Source organism: Euprymna scolopes, chromosome 9, assembly GCF_053919585.1.
Source record: "Euprymna scolopes isolate OS-2025 chromosome 9, ASM5391958v1, whole genome shotgun sequence".
Lineage (NCBI taxonomy): Eukaryota > Metazoa > Mollusca > Cephalopoda > Sepiida > Sepiolidae > Euprymna > Euprymna scolopes.
The window spans coordinates 1,887,501-1,909,803 of record NC_136490.1 but is presented as its reverse complement, the minus strand read 5'-3'; positions in this window follow the sequence as shown (position 1 = coordinate 1,909,803).

Sequence of the window (22,303 nt, the reverse complement as noted above, 5' to 3'; positions counted from 1 at the left end):
TTGTTCTCGGCAGTAAACCTACTAATTTGCAGGGGGAAACGCATGAATGTTGCCAACACCCGTAAGTGAATGTGGTACTACGTAATGACTAGGGCTAGGACAACAGCATATTCTTTTCATTGTTTTGACTCTCGAGTATGTATCAGTTAATATCTTATATGCTTTTATATAGAGTGATGTAGTTCTCGGTTGATTAGCTGTATCTAACTGAGTCGGATATATACTCGGGGGTCAAAACAATGAAAATAATATGCTGTTGTCACAGCCGTAGTAATGACTGGATACGTAATATATTGTCGTTATCAACATCACTGGTCACCTCCCAAATTTTCAGTAAAGTTGGATAGCTGAATTTGTCTGATACAAAACGCAAGCACATGAGTGCGTTTAGACAGAGTGCTTACCTATGGAAACATTTTGGAGGGACGCATGAAGTACAAGAACCGGTTCTGCTTACAAATATCATCGACAATTGTTGTTCGAAATGAAGGAAAAAGTTCCACATAGATTATTGAATTTCAAAAAAGTGTCTATAATTAAATGTTTTTTTTTATTTATTTAAGTAAGGAACTATCTGACATCAGTCTTTTTTAACTAAATGCAAAAAAAAAAATAACCAAACACAACATATATCGCCATAACTATTTATAGGGTTTCTGTGGCACTGTTTCTAGTCGACTCTCCTTATTTCTAACCAGGCTGAACGCTTTGAACACTAAAATTATTCCATGTATTTCTCAGAAATACACTTTGGATGGAAGAAACTTTGGATTGAGAACGAATAACAACAAAAAGATGAAGAAAAAATAAAATTGGTTTTCTTGGCAAAAAAATTATTCGCTGACATTTTGCGTTTCTATGTTTTTCATTTTTGTTTCGATTTTCCTTGTTTTTTATTTGGTTTTATAGGCGGGCTTTAGACGCATCATTACATGTTTTGAAGAGGCTTTGTCTCTTGGTCATCCTATCGGTTGCCAGTCGGTCGTACTTCCGTTTTAAATGACATTTTCATCATGAAACGCACGGAGATGGACGCATTTTTAAATGACTTTAAGCGTCACTATAAAAGGTTCTGTCTGTCAGTAAATCTGTTAGGATTACATATGAAATAGTATTTTCGTTTGGTCTGTCACGTTTAAGTTTGTAATGCATTTTCATTCTGACTGTCACATTAGTTTCAAATAGAATTTTCGTCAATCTGCCATGCTTAAGTAAATTTGTAATTACGTTTTTTGTCGGTCTGCAATGCTCATTTTTTGTCACAGATTTTTTGTTTAGTCATGCTAAAGTTTAAAATAGAATTTTCGCTAGTCTGTCATGCTTTAGTTTTAAATAGAATATTTGTCGGTCTGTAATATTTAAGTTCGAAATAAAATTTGTGTTGGTCTGTCAACTTTAAATAAAAAATTGTATTTTTTTATGTTTTTCACGCTTGCTTTGAAATAACAGTTTTGTCGGAGTGACATGCTAAAGTATGGAATAGAATTTACGTTGGTCTGTCATGTTTAAGATTAACATATAATTAAATTCGCAAAACGCGCAGACAAAATAGACGCATCTTGTAATGTGCCCGTTCCTACCAGCTGGGAGCCTGAAGTTAAAGTCCGCAACATCTGAAGACAAATGGTAACTAAAGGCCTATCCACTAGCGAAATGTCCATCGCAGAACAGGCAGAGACCAAAAGACTATTCAGGAAGACTAGTCAAGAAAATTCAACAGACCACCAACACGACGCACCGACCTTCACCAGCGATGTCTGCAACCGACAATGAAGATCGAAGTTAGGCTTATTCAGCCACAGAAGACGGTTTTCAACCACTTCTACAGGCGCAACTCTATAGTCTTGTAGATTGATGAATGCCAACAGAACCATCGCAAAACGCGCAGGCAAAAAAGACGCATCTTGTAGTGTGTCCGTTCTCGTTATTTTGTTGTATCGGTGATTTTTATTTCATTTGATTTCGCTCGCTTGAGCCGTCCTCCTTAAAAAGGTGGACACTTGAAATGACGCCAACTGACGTGAAACACAGAAATCTTATTTTCTTGAATGCCGTAATTACTCACTGATATTTATAACTATCAATACCGGTTTTTATCTGTAAAGCCATAGGAGAAAAAAAACATGAGGATATATGTGCATAGCTTCAAACAGGCATGGTAGACATACAGCTTATTTAGAAATGTTGCATATCTTTGGCTGATATATATATATATATATATTTATATATATATTTAATATAATATAAAAGTCACTTTCTGTGTGAGTTCCTTCCTCACAGGTTCCGAAACGGCTGAGTCTATCTTTTGCAAATTTTACACAAAGATAATTCATATATCTGGCAGTGTTCTTAGATATGTTTTGTTCAGAAATTTATCAGATAAGTATCGAAAATCGAAAAATTCCGATTTTAAAAATAGTTTTCCTTCTATTATAGATAAAAATAATTTACAGGGGGAATATTTTCGTTACACCGGTGTAACCTTGGGCGATGAATGTAAAATGTTCCACTATAAAAATTCCTTTTTATCTATAAGAGAAATGCTATTTTTAAGATCATCCAACCCAAATATCACCTGACGTGATATTGTAAACAAACATAGACGGAATTTGATCAACGGCATTATCATTATTTATTTATTTATTGTGAATTTTTCCACCGGGAAAATTATTCCTCGTAATATATAAAATATTTTAAAAATTATTTTTACTTGTTTAAAAAAAAAATTTATCACGGAGTCAAGACAAATAAATATATGGTTTCGTTATTCCTGTCTTGACTCCGTGACTAAGTTTATTTTTTTAAACAAGAGTAAACAAGTAAAAATATTTTTTTAATACGATAGGGGTGTGTCGTCGCCTTTAAAAACAATATCTCTTTCTCGAACGGTCATAAAATGTGTTTCAATCGATATTTATTCAATAACGGACCAGTGTTTTCCTACCAAGAAAAATGGACGATTTTTCCAGGTATGAGTTTTCCGGGGACGAGTTTTCCGGGCACCACATATATATATATATATATATATATATATATATATATATATATATATATACACTTGTGCCATATATTATTCATACCCCTCGGATCTTTTAGATTTCTATAAGAATATTGCTCAAACCAGAAGGTAGACAATATTAAAGGGATTTCAAACAATAAATTAAGCATAAGCATTTAATTTAAACTCAACAAATAAATAAATTATGCAAGTTTGAAACATTATACAAAGAAAAACAATAATGGCACTAGTTCAAAATTATTCATACCTCTCTTACTAATAGTCAATAGCATGCCTTTTATTCTTAATAACTGCCTGTAACCGTTTTGGATATTTATCAACAAGGTTTTTACAAGCATCAACACTGATTTTTGACCATTCTTCAATGCAATAGTTCTCCAAATCCCTCAAATTTCTAGGTTTCCGCTTTTTAACCTCAGTTTTCAATATGTGCCAGAGGTTTTCGATCGGGTTCAGGTCAGGACTCTGGCTAGGCCATTCCAAAACATTAATTTGATTATCCTTAAACCATTTCTTGACTATTTTGGCAGTATGTTTTGGATCATTATCCTGTTGAAGGACCCAGTTTGGTCCTAAATGGAGCTTCTCCGCATCCTGTCTAATGTTTTTCTGGAGTATCTCCAAATATTGCTCCTTCTTCATGGTTCCATCTATCTTGACCAAACTACCTGGACCACTAGCCGAAAAGGAGCCCCAAAACATTAGGCTACCACCACCATATTTCACCGTGGGTATGGTGTTCTTTGGGTTGTAAGCTTCTCCTTTCTTCCTCCAAACGTAAGAAGCATCCATATGGCCAAACAATTCAATTTTTGTTTCGTCAGTCCACAAAATACTTGAGAAAACGGACTCTGGAGAATTCACATGGGTCCTAGCAAACTTTAGACGTGCTGCAAATTAACGTTAATGATGGGGGTCACGTCATCTGTTGTTTTTTTACCTGATAATTTTTAAATAAAATAGAATTGCATTGCATGGGTCCGAGCTCTGATGCGGTAAGTGCCACTGCCTAATATCATAGTCATTGCTTAATATAGTTTTTAGCTGTGACCTAATTCCTTGACCTAGTTTTGTATTTTTCAATCGTCGCTGACGCTGATTCCCTGATGCCTCCTTTGAATTTCTTAAACGATCCCATGTCTGATGGTCGATCTGAAAGAGAATATCAAACATGCGAAATAATATTGAATCATGCCAATGTCATATCAGTTCAAGATGCAGTATTATAAGAACGATTTGAGTTTAGTGTATATATATAGTTTATTTACAATAGGTACATCAGTGTCAGTGCGGTTTAGAAAATATTTACAAAAATCTATGTGATCATTGATCAGTGTCATTGATAGAATACTTTATCAATCGGAATCACTGAGGACTTCCTCACATTCTAAAAATAGTTGTGACGTCGGCCCTCGTCCGTTGATTTGTCGTAGGTATATTGCTAATGTGTAGTTTATTATGTTTTTTTGTTTTTTTTGGCGTGACGAAGTCGTCCTCGTTCGGATCCTCTGTTTCTGAGTCGCTGAGCACTATCACTCCGGAGATGGGCGAGTCCTCTATGACTGTGTCCTGAGACATGGTTGGTGCTGCGGGGCTGGGTTGGTTTGTTGCTGTAGGGCATCTGTGTGCCTTGCAACCGTGGGTCTTACAGTACTGCGTCGGCTGATTTTCGTCAATTTCGCATGCCTTTTCCGGTGTGCAATGGAGTCCTTCTTGGTCTTCTTCCTTTCAGACCATTTTCATGCAGAGTCCTTTGCAATGTTTGCCTTGATATTTTTATGCCAGAAGACTCCAGATTTTCTAAAATGTCCTTATTAGTGGTGGTTGGATTTGCATTAACACTTCTTACAATATTCCTGGTGGCTCTAGCAGACAGTTTCCTTTTCCTTCCTCTACCAATCAAGTTGTTTGTTGTGTGGTGGCTCTGGAAGTTTTTGATGATGCTCTGTACTCTTGCTGTAGGGACCTCAAATTTCTTGGAAATTGACTTGTAACGTAAACCATCCTTATGTGAATTCACAATTTTAGTCCTAAGATCATTACTAAGCTCTTTTTTCTTCCCTATTCTAATAATTTTTATTCTTTTATTGGTTTTCAGTTGATATCATTTTAATTTCTGAAAAATGCAAAAAACGAAATGAAATTAATCAAAGGTTGTATAAAAGATTTCAAAATAAGAATCAAACAGGAAACAAACAGTCAGAAACTCGATTAATACTGAAAAAATAAGGGGGTATGATTATTTTTGAACATTGCAGATTTTATAAATAGCTGTATATTTTTTTATTACAAGTATCGCGAGATTTTAAAATGACGAAAATGATCAGAAGAGGTTTATTAAGAATATGTATCAATATGGACGTAAACAATAAATTCTTACAAAGTTACACCTAATAAACTCAGTTTTCAAAGGGGGGTATGAATAATATCGGGCACAAGTGTATATATATATATATATACTCGGGGTTTTTTTATATTCAAAAGTAATGGACTAATGAATTCAACGAGGTTGTTAGATAGTGCTCAATAAAAAGAGCTGATAATACTTGTTTATTGTTATATAAACATGCTCACATCCCGCTGCTACAAACAGCCACTTGTTTCAATCAAACAACAGATATCATCAGGCAGCGACTTGACTATTCAAAAGTTCAATGAATAAACTATAAGATTATTCATTGAACTTTTGAATAGTCAAGTCGCTGCCTGATGATATCTGTTGTTTGATTGAAACAAGTGGCTGTTTGTAGCAGCGGGATGTGAGCATGTTTATATAACAATAAACAAGTATATATATATATATATATATATATATATATATATATATATATATATATATATATATATATATTGAGAAGACTCGTCCATGGAGAACTGGTCCACGGAAAACTCGTCCACGAAAGACTTGTCCATAGAAAAATTCGTCCATTTTTGCTCGGTAGGAAGACTGGTCCATTATTGAATAAATATCGATTGAAAACACATCTTTGTGGCCGTTATTAAAGGAGATATTGTTTGTAAAAGAGAATACGTACCCCATAATATTTTAAACATATACTTTTACTTGCTTACTATTGTTTTAAGTTAATAAAATTTATTTTTTGTGTTCACATTTTACCTAGCTTTGTAAGTTTTTAATGGTTCAACTATTTTAAAGCGTTTATTTAGTTAAAAAAACAAGTAGTGTCGAGTGTTACTTTAGAATAAAAAATCTCCCACATGCGAAGATCACATCTTGGGAATCTCGATAATCGATCAAAAATATAAAATTAAAAAAATAAAAGCGAAATTCCATACTTAGATATGATAGCTTCAATAGAAGAGGCAACCTTAAATAAACCCAAAGCACAAGATGACCTAAGATGGAAAGTGAGACATGCACTTTAAAATTCAAAGCATCCAAAACCCAACCTCTCAGTGATGTCATAATACTACCAAAAGCAGTGATAATGGCTAGAGCAGAATATTCTAAGAAATTGGCAAATCTGGTGGCTGTTATAAAGTGAAAAAGCATCCGACCTTGAAAACGGAGAGGAAACTGTCACAGATTCTCAGTAAGAATAAAGACCTCATACCACCTACAAAATACATCCAGCTAGTCCAGTATTACAGCAAGCTACCACACTTATACGGCCTTCCTAAGAACCATATTGGCGATATTCCATTACAGCCAGCCATGGTTTTCCCCAGAATGTGCTGCTGCCATCGCGCATAGAAATCACTTTTTCCATAGCTACCAACGTAATAGATGCACTGTGACTAGAGCTGCAATCAAGAATGCCAGCAATCAATGTAAAGGAGTAATAAAAAATGCAAGAGAGCTATATGCTGAGTCCGTTAAATCCAAAGTTGCTGAACAGCGGCTTGGTTACCACCAGTTTTGGCAAATAGCAAACAGGATCCTGAACAGAAGCTTGTGTTCTATCCCAACTATCATCAATGGACCTGAGGGCATCTCGTCAGCATCAGACAAGGCCAAACTATTTGCCAAGAACTTTGCAGCTTATTCTACCCTACACAACGAAGGGCATCAACTCCCCGTATTTCTTCCTATAACAGACAACACACTATGCAACATACAAATATCTGTGCGTGAGGTCGCTAAGCTAATCAAGAACCTTGATTCCAGTAAAGCAACTGGCCCTGACGGCATTCCAATTATAGTGCTGAAAAAGCTTCAACCAGAACTTGCCCCCATACTTACAAAACAGTTTAAACATTGCCTTAAAGAGAAGTGCTTCCCAACACCCCGGAAAACCTCATCAGTATGCCCTGTATTTAAGAATTCAGGTGATAAGTCGTCCCCCTCTCAGTACAGACCAATAAGCCTCCTGTGTGTCATGAGTAAGCTGCTGGAATCTATATTAAATAGAGAAGTAGTCAACCACCTCAGCAGAAATAACCTTTCTAGTGACATACAATATGGTTTCCGTTCTGCTAGATCTACCGCAGATGTGCTAACGGTTATATCTCATGGAATTAGTAAATCTCTTGAAAAAGACTTCCTCTTTAGGGCAATTGCTCTTGACATATCAAAAGTCTTCGATAAAGTATGGCATAAGGCCTACTTCACAAGATTTCCAGCTACGGTATTACCGGAAATGTTTTCTCGATCATTAAATCATTTCTCTCTGATAGGCTCGTAATAGTAGTGGTTGATGGGAAGAAATCAGAGACCCTCAGTATTAATGCTGAAGTCCCTCAGGGGTTCATCCTGGGCCCAACTCTCTTCCTGATTTACATCAATGATCTCCCTAAACACATACTTAAATCATTCGTTGACATCTATGCTGATGACACGACCATCTACAGCAACACATCTAAGGCCATAAATGACAAAGTTCTCTCATATTCTCTCTTCTCTGATCTTGAGCGCGTGGTAGTTGGGGAAGAGGTGGCTGGTTACTCTGATCCCCATCTGGCATCAATTGAAATGGATGGCTGTCGATTAGAGGAAGCTCCATGCTTTGATAATCTTCTGGGCTTGACCTTTACTCCTGACCTGAAATGGAACGCGTACATCAAGTCTATTGCCAAGGTCGCTGGAAAAATGGTGGGATCCTTCTACCGCTCCAGAATATATCTCACTACTAATGCAATTCTCTATCTGTATAAAAGTCAAGTACGTCCAAGGATGGAGGACTGTTGCCACATCTGGACAGGAGCTGCTAAAAACAGCCTATCCTTCCTTGACAGAGTACAAAATAGGCTTCGTGGGGGATGCCCTTTTCCCTTTCCTGCAACCTCTCTCCCACAGGAGAGACGTTGCGAGCCTGCCTTTGTGTTATCGTTACTTCCATGGCAGGTGCTCGTCTGAGCTGCAATCCCTGGTCCTCTCTCGCCGATCTTTCACAAAAAACACCCGTCTAGCTGAAGCCACTGTCAAAATTTTCCCTACTCCTTATCTGTGCCAAAACCAATACGTAGATTCTATGAACAAAGCTTATTTTTTAAAAATGCACGCATGTAAAACTCTGTTCCGTCTGCCTGTTTCCCACCTGACTACAACCTGGATGTCTTCAAGTTCAACATAAGCAAATTCCTGATGAACCACCCCCTTAAGTAAACACTTTATCAAATCTCAACATTAACGTACTGTACACGCAATAACCCTTATCTATGAATGCCCTGGTCTACGAACGCCAAATTGAGGGTTTGTTGCGTTGTTGTATCATAAAGGGGGCCGTGTGTGATCGTCTAGTCAGCGTTAATGTCGTGTGAACGTCTAGTGGCCAAGTCTATTAAATTATATGTTCATATGCCGTTGTGTGTGTGTGTGTGTGTGTGTGTGTGTGTGTGTGTGTGTGTGTGTGTGTGTGTGTGTGTGTGTGTGGTACATGTATTTTTCAACATACCTTCTGCGTCTTGGATGTTGGTCCATCTGGAACATCTCGTGTCTTGGAGGGCAGATGGTACCTGTTTTGGACGAAGGTTCATTCACTCCAACACGATGAATTTGTTTTATAGTTTTTTTATTTCACTTTCCAGATGTCTCGCAGGAGATGGAAAGTGAATTTCTGGCTTGCGTGGTACTCTTGATCTCGTTTCTACACACGTCAGCGTCCCCCCCCATAGTGAAGGAGAGGAGACAACGGTGAAGCCATCCGTCCTCTTCTAAGTCTTAACCAAATCTCCACGATTCAGCTAACCTGATCACTTGACTCACACGCAATCCGATCAGCTGATCCTGACTTCCAGTCAACGTGTCTCAATATAATTTACACACACCCCTCTCTCTCTCTCTCTCTCTCTCTCTCTCTCTCTCTCTCTCTCTCTCTCTCTCTCTCTTGATCCATTCTCTAACACCGGGCCTTGATAAGTGATGACCACCTTATAAAAAAAAGGCCTATTGTTATTCCCCGAGGTTCAGCATGCCATCCATTTAGCCGATTCCTGGTAGATATAATCAACCCAATCATCGGCAAATCTCCATCATACATTAAGAACTCAGCTCACTTCGTGGAAATAATAAACATTGCTCCCGTTCAATTCAACAAGATGGTGTGTCTAGATGTAGTGAGTCTGTTCACGAAAGAACCCGCTGATGAGACTGACAGTGGTGCGGGATAAGCTTACATTGGATGCCTCACTGAAAGATCGTACTTGCATCCCAATTGATAATATAATGGAAATGTTAACCTTCTGTGTAGAAACTACATACTTCCTGATCTATATCGACAAGGAGAAAGTCTGGTGATGGGATCACCATTGTCTCCATTACTGACAAATGCATAGATGGAATATTTTGAGGAAATGACATAAAGATCAACACCACTAAAGCCAACAATGTGGTTGCGATATGTAGATGGCACATTCATACTCTGGCCGCATAAGGAAGATGTTCAAACATTACTAGACCATGTGAACTCGATCTGTCCAACAATGGAAAAAGAACATAACAACAAATTATCGTTCATAGATGTACTGATAACCCGCATTGATCAGGGATTTATGTCATGTGTATACCGAAAGCCAACTTTCACTGGACAGTACCTAAACTTCAACTCCCACCATCCATATAATGTAAAGAAAGGAATCGTTCGTTGTCTACAACACCGAGCAAAGCAATATGTAGTAACAGCAGTGCATATCAAGAGGAGATGGACAGTTTAAGCGAACCCTTCACTGAAATAACTATCCAGAAAGCATGACATCAGCCCCAAGAAATCAGAAACTCGCCACAGTTTTTATACATGAAAGGCTTGTCTGAAAAACTTCAACGAATATGTAATCCATATGACATCAGGTCAGTATTCAGGAATGAGTCAACTCTCCGGAAACAACTTGTGAGAGTCAAGCTCCCTTTCAGAAAAAATCATGACTAAGAATTGTGTATATGAAATCCCATGTAAATGTGGAAAACTATACAGAGGTGAAACGTTTCGTCCACTGAAAGTATGTTTAGAAGAACATCGAAAAGCTGTAATACGTGGAGAAACTGAAAAGTCAGATACAGCTGACCATGTCTGGAAGGAAGAAACCATCTACCATTATGGGATGGAGTAAAAATTATAGACAGAGAAGAATGGTGGAGAGTAAGACGACTCAAAGAAACAGCACATATGCTGGGGAATAACCAATTACTAAGTAGACCTAATGTAGTATTTAATACGAGATGGGAACCCATAATTATAAATAATAGATAATATATACAAGTAATAAGTAAAACATTAATATATACAAGCAGTAAGTATAGAGGTAGATGTACGTTAATATATAGTAATAATTAGTTTAAAAAATAGTAACATTTACAACTAGAAATAAAATTCGTACCAGAATTGTCCGCAAGAACCCATGGCGCAGTGGTTAGAGTACTTGGAAAAATCAGTTGTAGAAAGTGATATTTTCGTGAAGGTTAACGATTCAGTGGCGAATTACTTAGAACCTCTATCCAGTCATGGCTGACGAAACAAGAGCATGCTACCCCCGTGAAGTAAGTAAAGGGTTCAGCTCCAAATTCCGTCCAAATTCCTGAGTGACAAGATACACCTGAAGAATGTCGGAGATTACATCGACCAAAACGTCGTGAAAATCACTCTCAAGATGAGAACAGTAATCTGAAAAATCCAAATAATACAAATAACCAATCCTCAAAAATTCAAAAACGTACGAATTTTGTAATTTTATTTAAATTTTTTGGTCTAATAATGATTATGGAATTCAATAATTTATTTATAATATTTTATATTTATTTATACAAAATAACCTGGCTACTATCACAAATACTCAAACCTCTGCTTTCCCAGATTACGTTAACAGCTCTGAAGAAGTCATACATAGACCACAATCATCACGAACTCAGCACCTTCAACACAACAGATACGCCTTCAGCTTAGATATTGTCTCTCTCTACACATCAGTACCTGCACACCCAGTTGTAGACTTAATCATGGAATACATCTCCTATAATAACCTATACTGTTTTAACCTCACTACCAAAGACACCAACTTCTAAACATAGTAGACAACACACATTCCAATATAAACAAAACACAAACAGATATCATGACTTCCCATGGGATCCAGCTTATCCGGACTTCTAGCTATAGCATGCATAAATAGACTGGAACAAGACGCACTACATAATTACCGATCCGACATCTTCTTCACGGGATATGTAGATGACATTCTCATCCTTAGATCATCTCGTAAAGAAGGTAATAAAATATTCATTAACTTCCAAAACGCAGAGCCACATAATAGATTTACCATAGATTTACACTTAACCCCATATGGACACCTATCACTACCCGAATTTATACTCTACATCATCGAAACAGGTCAAATAAAGACCGATTTCTATTTTTAAAAATATCTGCCGGGTCATTGTCACAAACTATAAGTCGGCACTCCCTACACCAGCAAAAATAGGTTATGCTACAAATGAAATAAACCGCATTCGTTGCAGATGCGCAAATGATACGGACATCACCTTCATTAGAAAATTTCAACAAGTCTTCAAGACAAAATGGCTACCGCACAAAAACCCTACAAAACATTAAGACATCTAACAGAAAACAAACACACAAACTAACTAACAAAAAACAACCACACGCATCATCTAACACATGCTTTCTCAAAATACCACATTTTAATGATAGGATAACAGCAGCCATACGCAAGGTCATTCGCAAAGAGCAACTAGACATACAACTCACACACACCGGTCCAACATTAACACAACATCTATCTGAAACCAAAACTACACCTACGAACAAACCATACTCATTATATTACTGCTCCATAAAAAACACAGGACTATGCAAACGCACATAGTCAGTGTATCAAATTTAATGTATCGTATTCAATGAATCATATATCTGAAGTTCAATTATACCGTTGCATACCCGGGTCAAAGAACACATTGCCACCAAGACCTCATCTTTTTACAAGCACGTGTCTTACAAGCATAACTCCATTAAAAACATAACTGTTGAAATGCTAGCAACTGAAGCAAACCAGGAAAATCTCAGATTAAAAAATCAATACTGATCGAAAAATTAAAACTAACAATTAATAATAACCCAGAAAAATCATATTTCTAATAAAGAAACAAGCAGACTAATTACTTTACTAGTTCTCACAGTTTAAAAAAGAATAAAAAATAAAATTTTAAAAATAAAAATACATAAATAAATTACCGAATTTTATACTAAGATATAAATATTTCCCTTAGATTAGACCAGAAACTTTAAACAGAAATATAAAATTACTTCCCTTAGATCAGAAAATACACTGAAAAGTCAAAAACAGAATTACTTCGCCTGAACAATTTACGTCATGTTTAAACTTAAAAATGCAGCGTTCAGAACAAAGTTTAAACGTAACGTCCGCTTGAGTTAAACCAAAGTCGACAGCATAAGAGTGGATGTAGATTTCTATCCCTGAATATGAGAGATGCTCTCAAATAAAATTTGGGAAGAAATACCATCTACAGTTGAAAAATACTATCTGTACACCAGGTAAATAAATAAAAGAAATATCATTGGATTAGTAGTAGTAGTAGTAGTAGTAGTAGTAGTCGTAATAGTAGTAGTATTTATTTGCTTACAAAGACTGAATAATTCCTACATTTAAAAATGTTAAGTTTTACTTTTACTGTATAAACTGCATAACCTATTTAGTGGGATGTCATATTAGTTTCCTATGCGCTAATAATGGCCAAGTTGTGTACATTATAATTCGATGAACAGTTATATGCTTATATGCCAACTCTTATACATCAACTTATATACCAATAAAAGAAAAAACTTCTCGAAAATGAGTAAACACTTGTATATATATATATATATATATATATATATATATATTATCGGGCTTGAAACCGACGGTACCAATGACCTGTCTCAACTAACAACTTTCTGTACACAAAATATATATATATATATATATATATATATATATATCAGTAATGAGATAATTTCAATACAATTACCGATTCCGTACTAAATTTCCGATTCCGACACAATTACTGGTTCCGATTCCAGTTCTTTATAAATCTCTTAATATTTAAATATAGAATTGTTATTTTCCTCTTTTTACAGTGCTAAATATGAAGATATTTCCTAAACGAAAAAAATACACTTGTGAGAGATCATCTAGCGATTTTAGTTTTACTAATAGTTAAAAATCGATAAATATTTTTATTATTTCATAATTATTACCAGCAAAGATTTTTACTTAAACACATTCAAATAAAAAGACAATAAAAAGAATCGTTTTTGGTATCGGAAAATATCTACAAATTTTTTTCTGATTCTGATACCAACTCCGATAACACCAAATGTTCCGTTTTTCAGATTTCGATTTCGATTTCGATTAATTGTCCCATCTATCTATATATATATATATATATATATATATATATATATATATATATATATATATATAAGTAAACGTGTCTGTGTGTCTGTGTGTCTGTGTACATTTCCCTACGCAATAACTCTGTCAATTTTTAGTCTACAGACTCGAATTTGACGATTAAGGGGTGAAAGTTCAATTATTTGACCTTTGAGAATTCTACCAAACTCATCTTACAATTGTGGGTCTACGCACTTGAAATTTTAGATATATGTTCCTTGGACATGTATCTAACTTAATATCTTGATTTGAGCCCAAAACAATAAATTTAAAGGGGTCAAAATAGGGGTCAAATTTAAAAAGAATTGACCTCTGCGGTCTCTTCCAAATTACTCAGACAATTTCTGGTCTAAATATTTGAAATTTTACATAAAGGGTATTCAGAGATAGGGCAAGCTTTTTCATCAGTTTGGGTCGAAAATTTTTAGTTACCAATATATAATGTATTCCTGTTTGCATGTCTGCCTTAAACTTTCAATAGAGGCGACGGATTTTACCAAGATCAATATCGTTTTAAAGTTCCACCTTTCATACGACAAATATCGAAAAATTGGCTAAAAGCATTAATAACTTCACCTTCAACTAGGCACTTTTCTACAGGGGGGGTCACTTTTTTCGCCGATATTTTTTAAAGTTATTCTCTCCTTTAGATTGTCTAGCCTTAATTTTAAAAAATGTCGCTTCCGGTTTGGCGGTGGTCGTAACAGCATAAACGTTAGGTTTTACTCCGTTCTTTTCCTCCTTGGCGGTACGGGTTCGAGCCTGACTTCCTATGGCCACTTTTTTTTTTTTTTTTGCTCAACATACACATCCAAACACCTGGGCAACGCCGGGCTGGAATGCTAGTATATATATATAAAAGTGAACGTGTCTGTGTGTGTGTGTGTCTGTCTGTCTGTCTGTGTACATTTCCCTACGCAATAACTCTGTCAATGTTTAGTCTACAGACTCGAAATTTGATATAAAGATTACTGAGATTTGGGAAATCGATGTGATCGGTTTTCGGCCAGAAATTTGGCTGTTAAGGGGTCAAAGATAAACAATTTGACCTTTGAGAACTCTACCAAACTCCTCTGACAATTTGTGGTCTAAACACTTGAAATTTTAGATATAGGTTCCTTGGACATGGATCTAACTTAATAACTTGATTTGAGACCAAAACAATAAATATTTAGTGGTCATAATAGGGGTCAAATTAAAAACAATTACCGTTTGTTTTTGGTTTTTTGTTTTTTTTTGCTCAGCATACACCTCCAAACACTCGGACAACGCCGGGCACCCATTGCTAGGACGTATATATTTTTGTTGCATCTATAAAAGTTAAAGTATCTGTCTGTCTGTCTGTCTGTCTGTCTGTGTACATTCCCTACGAAATAATTGTGTCAATTTTAAGTCCACAGACTCGATATTTGATATACAGGGTACTGAGATTTGGGAAAATCGATGTGATCGGGTTTCGGTCAGAAATTGTGCTGGTAAGGGGTCAAAGTTCACCGATTTGACCTTTGAGAACTCTACCAAACTCCTCTGACAATTTGTGATCCAAACACTTGAAATTTTAGATATAGGTTCCTTGGACATGGATCTAACTTAATAACTTGAGTTGAGCCCAAAACAATAAATGTTAAGAGGTCATGATAGGGGTCAAATTAAAAAAAATTGTCCGTTTTTTTGTTGTTTTTTTTTTTTTTTTTTTTGCTCAGCGTACACCTCCAAACACCCGGACAACGGGCCGAAATGCTAGTATATCTATAAAGGTGAACGTGTCTGTGTGTCTGTGTGTCTGTGTGTCTGTGTGTGTGTGTCTGTGTACATTTTTCTTCGCAATAACTGTCAATTTTTTGTCTACAGACTCGAAATTTGATATACAGGGTATTGAGATTTGGGAAATCGATGTGATCGGTTTTTGGCCAGAAATTTGGCTGTTAAGGGGTCAACATTAAATGATTTGACCTTTGAGAACTCTACCAAACTCCTCTGACAATTTGTGGTCTAAACACTTGAAATTTTAGATATAGGTGCCTTGGACATGGATCTAACTTAATAACTTGATTTTAGACCAAGACAATAAATTTTAAGGGATCATAATAGGGGTCAAAGTTTAAAAAAATTGACCGTTTTTTTTTGTTTTTTGTTTTTTTGCTCAGCATACACCTCCAAACACACAGGCAACGCCGGGCTTAAATGCTAATATATATATATATATATATACATATATATATTAGTGATTACTTCATTTAATAACATAAATTAATATACGAAGAAATAATTTTATGCGCAAATGTTCAGTATTTACTTCAACAGTGCTCAATATATAGATATAGCTAGTTAGTAAGTTATGAAAAAATATATAGTAATTAAGCTACACAGAATATTCCGCGTTTCATTCGCGTGAGAATTCGTCAGGCTTACTTAAGGCTATATTTCGTATCCCAGTAGTAAACTGCCGGACTGCAAACAATGTAATTGTGGGTTCGATCGCTGCTAAAGGCAAGTTAATCTAACAGCTACAACCTAGCAAGAAACATGTATTTATAGATAAATTTTATGTGCGTAAAAAAATCATAAAAATATCTGTCCCGTTAATAATTTGCATGGAAGGAAGGATACTCTCAGCACATAGAAAGTCGTTTTGAATACAAATGGCAGTATCCCCACGCTGCCACTTTAGCTATTATAATAAATAAAAATTTATTGAATTATCATATCAATAAGGACCAAACCTCTTTGGATCATGAATTTCAAAGTATGATGCTTCTTGTCAAAAAAAGAGAAAAACGCCAAGTTTATATGCATACAAATAGCTGGCATAAGGACATGATCTAAAGATTTTTTATTTATTGATTTGATGATTCAATAAAATTTTAATTAATATTGAATTCTCATCATTTATTTCTCATATTATTTACTCCACTCATCCGTGTAGAGCTTTTAGTATCTTGATAGATTATATATATATATTTATATATATATATATATTTATATATATATATGAATGTATATATATATATGAATGTATATATATATGTGTGTGTGTGTGTGTGTGTGCGATGATCTGTATTAATAAGTATTTATAAGTAGTTATAAGTGATTGTCTATAGTGATAGTAAAATTGCACATCTATAAACAAATAGATTTAACGCTCTCAAAATTAACATTAGAATCATCTGCAAGGATTAGTGACGTAATATATATATATACCCAAATGTTAGAGACGTTGCGCAGCGGATAAAGGTATTAAGTAAAACTAATTTTAGAGATTTAATATTCAGTCTTCATTACAAGCGATAATTTAACAATGAATAAAATGTAAACGATATATTTAAAACTTCCACTCTTCAAAACGATGTTAGTTCAATGCTAATCGGATAAGGTGCCTCAATCAGAGAATGTCGACGGGCTGACCAAGGACGCTAACGTTTCAATTCCTGCATTCCTGACTTTGTGTCATATCTTTCCGTCGTGAGAGGAGCGAAATAAACATCGACTGAGTACAAAGTTTCGTAATTCTCGCTTTCTTTTATTTTGTCCTTTATTCCTCGCATTCAATGAACGATGTTTCTGACAAAAGAGAAAGAATTGCTGTTTTCTGTGTCAGAACCTATTCTGTCTAACACTTATCGTTGGCAACTTTTGGACTTTGATGTAGTATAACTCTTTACATCAAGTGGATTCATGCTTTGTCTGGAGCGATTTCCATAGCAAACACGCGTCTAAAATACCTAAGACACTTAAGAAAGCTATTGTCTTTCAACCGTAGACATGTCTCTTTTCTTCCTGAGATTCTCATACATGATTCTGAAACTTCTTGGTTTTTCTTTCTCATCAAATCTTTCTCTGAACTTATATATAACATCCATTGCTTTTCTGCCTCCCGTAAAGTGGGTTCTATATCTCTAAGCACTGTCTCACCGCTGAGGCTACGCTTTATCTCTACAAATCTACAACCAGACCATGTATGGAGTACTGTTGTCATATTTTAGATGGTGAATTTCTGTTCCAGATATCTGTAATCTGATTGGCCCAAGCTTTCTTCGTCTCTGCAACTCCACTCTCAGAGATGAGAGGATGCTAGTTTCAGTCTTTTTTAAATGCTATACCTAAAGTACCTTATCTACTCACTGCTTCCTTTATTCCAGTTCGTTTGACTCGTTCATCTAGAAGTCTTCATCGTTTTACTGTTTCAAAAATTCATTAGCTTTTTTCCAAGAACTGCAGGCTTGCGGAATTCTCTTTCTTCTGACATTTTTTGCTCTTAATTATAGTTTTGGTCTTTTCAAAACTAAAGCCAATACGCATTTCTTGTTTCTGCGATACTCATTATTTGTTCTTGATACCTCCTTACGTTAATTCGCTTCACGCTTAGTCTGGAGCGATTTCTATAAAAATTTAATTGCGTGATAACAGTCAGCAATAAGTCTACTCATTATTTGATTAGTGTTCAAGCAGATGATTCCAAAAATGCTGCTTCAGAATAAATTGGTCAAAATCTATTCAGCTAATACTTCTCACTAATTCAACTATAAATCATATTTTATTTTTAGCTCCTAACATAAAGTGGCTTCATGCCTTGTCTGGAACGAGTTCCATTAAATAAAAACTATTCACGAAGTTTGATATAAAGATTCGCCATTTTTTCGGAATCTATTTCTGTTAATATATTATTCATTTCATTGTTTCCGAGTCTTTTCGTTATTCTTTCTTACATTTACACTACTGTGGCCGGATCTCCCGCTCTCAGGTCAAGCAACTGTGGCTCGTGATGTCCAGTCTATCGGAGATCTCTACACTGAATTCTCATCACCTCTCTGTAGAATTCTGCTGAAAGCAAAAAGCGAAGCTTTGCATGCGCCAGAAAGAAAGAAAGGCAAAATCAGGGTTTCTATCTACTAAAAGTTAATTTCACAAAAGTTACAGATCTTTTTTGCATATGTATATCGTTTAGTCACCAAAACATTTAAAGTTCACAAATCTCTCTCTTCTGATCACTTGATTTCTAGCCAGCATGGCGGAGAGGGGGGTCGTCAGGCGTTAGGAGCTGTTTCTTCTGAGATTTCGGCGCAAAATCTGTCTATTTCCAGCGGTTAGAGGCTTTTTATACTAAGCTCACAGTGTGGGTCGGACGATCCACCCAACCAATCAGGGATACGTTTCCTGGGGAATCCCCAGATACATTTGCGTGTGTGCACTTCAGTAATACTCTAGAGTTTTGTAAATCTGAGACCAAAATTAAATCAATTTCACACGACCTGGGAGATCAACCCTTGACAATTTCCTTGCTTAGAACTCTGAACACCTGGGCTGGTATTCTTCAGGCCAGGCGAACGTCATTGTCCCTTATTCTAACATTTCCTGTCATTTGTTTTCAAACAATAAAATATATAACTGGCTTTAACAATAATAAAAAATATATCTGTTTTATTGCAAGTATTTTTTATATCTGCCGTTGTCCGGGATTCAATTAGACAGTCTTAGCATATTTACCCGGTCTTTCTCAGGTCTCGGGGGGGGGTCTCAATCTCTCCAGTGGGGAGCAAATCGCAAGATGATTATGTCGCACTACAAGATACCGTATGAAAAACGTTAAAAAAAACTGAATCAATTGGTTGGTCTAGGGGGGGGGTCATGTTTTCTAACACTTCCGAAACCAAGCTGCTTTCCTTTTACCGAAAACGCTCGAATCCTCGTTTTGCCTTATTTGAAATGGATGGCTCTCGCCTTGAGGAAGTCTCTTGACGTGTTCTCAGGACTGACTTGGAATGGAAAACTCATATAAGATTTTTGCTCGAGGAGTTGGAAAAAACTTGGATCATTCCACTGCTCTAGAAAGTACCTGACTCCCGATGTAATCTTCTACCTGCATAAGTGTCAGATTCTAGCCCAAATGGAATAATGTTGCCACATTATGAATAGAGTTTCTTTCCAAGTATTTGTTAACTGTGGAACACGTTACCACGAGAGTGTTTCCCTAGAGACTATAACGTAGTCGTTTTCAAATTTTATTTCAACAAATATCTGTCGAGTTGTGCTGTGAATTATTTATAGTTCTCAGCCATTTTATAGTATTTTCCTATCATCCAACTTAAGATTTAACGCACTTTTTCCTTTTGGCCTTAGTAAGTGTTGAACCATTAGTATAAAAAGAATTACTTATAACTTATACCCGGTCATGGCTAACAGGATGAGAACATGTTACTTCCGTTCATTAAATAAATTATGTACAGATTCCCGAGTTCAACATAAAGATTTTTCACTTCGACAAGAAGAACATGATTGTTAGAGAGTTCATCGAACGAAATGTTATGAAAATAAAAATGAAATGATACAAATGAGTTCCGAGTTCAAGAAAACGCACCGAAAGGTCGGAGATTACATCGGTCGAAATGTTATGAAAATCACATCAAATAGACGAGTTTTGGTCCGAATAATTAAAGTAATACAAATGATTCCCGAATTCGACAAGATGCGCTTGAAGAAGGGCGTTGGTTACATCAGCCGAAACGTGGTTGTCCGATTAATGCAATTTATAAAAAAATATTGAAAAATGTTTACTTCACCTTAAAAGCCATTAATTTTCCTTTCGTTTTTAGTAAGAATTGAACCTGCAACCTCCAGAAAACTATGACAATGTTACAGTTGCATCAAATGAAGATGCTATTGTTTTCGGTGAAACTATTTTTTGTTTACGCGTATAACGGTATCGATTTTATCCAAAGACGGGTCAGATAAGTTTAATTATTGATTTTGCAAATGTCGTCAACTGCTTCAAGCGAGTGACAGTGAAAGGCAAAGAGTGAAAGCCTCGGGCATTTTGTCTCATCGGAGGGCAATTGAATTAACATCCACTTCGTCGTTTCTAGCCGTTGCGTGACTGCACTCGAATAGATCGTTTCGTTTCTAGTAACTAGTTTATGCTTAAGGTTTCCATAACAGAATATCAGTAATTAATGGATCGAAGCCTTTAACTAAATAATACATCATTACTCGATAGACAAACAGTTACGCCTGTTTTAAACAATGTATTCAACTAAAAATAAAACGAAGTTCTTAACGCATCGTTTAAGTTTAACGCTTAAGATGTTTATACCATTACTCATGGTGGTTTGGTATCTGATTGACTGAAGCCGAAACTATTACTATATTTTAACGCTTAATTCTATTTACAATATTATTGTAGACTAACATAGTTTGTTTCTTTGTTTTTTTGCTCACCTCCACTCCAAACAAGACGCTACTAATTAGGACGATGCCTAAGAAAGATAAATAAAATGCTGGTTTACGTTGCATTTAAACTTCTGCATATCAGTACAATCAGGAGAGCAGGTAGTAAGAAGGGAATTCCAAAGTGTAGCTGTTCGAGGGAAGAAACTATTAGAGTAGAAAGTTTTTTGGCATTTAAGGACCTCAACAGTGACAGCGTGTGATTTTGTTGTTGAGCGGGTTTGTCAGGAATGTGTACGTCGAGGGGGGGTACAAGTGCAATGAGTTCATCAGGCCACATTCTATTAAAATATTTCTAAAACAGGAACTAGCTGAATCCACTGTGAAAAATTTCCCCCACTCTATATCTGTGCCTAAATCAAAACGCGGATTCCATGAACGAAGCTTCTTTCTTAGAACTGCACGCCTGTGGAACTCTGTTCCGTCTGCCTGCTTCCCTCCGGACTATAACTTGAATGTCTTCAAGTCCAATGTTAACAAATTCCTAATGAACCGCCCCCTTAATTAAACACTTCATCAAATCTCCACACTAACGTAATGTACTTGCAATAACCCTTATCCCTGAGTGGCTTCCGGGCCTTGATAAGTGGTGATCACTGTGTAAAAAAAAAAAAAAAAAAAGGTATGCAACATTGCGACGATAAGACAGAGGTCGGAGCTTAGTTGACAAAATGAATCTATTAAATTGGATACTGTTTTTTTTTTTTTTATTACTCTATCCAAGAAGGAGAGACTAGTGGTAGATGCACCAGCCCAGATGTGGCAACAATACTCCATGTTTGAGCGAATGGTCGCTTTCTAGATGTACAGGATACTCTCAGATGCGAGCAGTTTTATTATATTTCAATGCTTAATTCAGGAGAGTAGTATAGTATCTGTTTTGTTACCATTATAATATCCTTCCATGTATTACCCCCTCCTATGTTGAGAGATGAAATTTTACTAATTATTATTGCTTGTGATAATATTGAATATTTTATTTTTATGAAAGCTGGAGCGACTCCACACTTTGCTGCTGTTGTTCGTGAATGAATGGAAAATGGATGATCGTCGCGGTTCGCACGAATGGCCGGTTAGAAGTCCTGATTTAACGCCCTGCGATTTATTTCTATAGAGTTTACTGAAAGAGCAAGTCTACTCAACGAAACTAATAAATTTAGAAGAACATGAAGGACGAATATGTGAATTTATGATTACCATTCT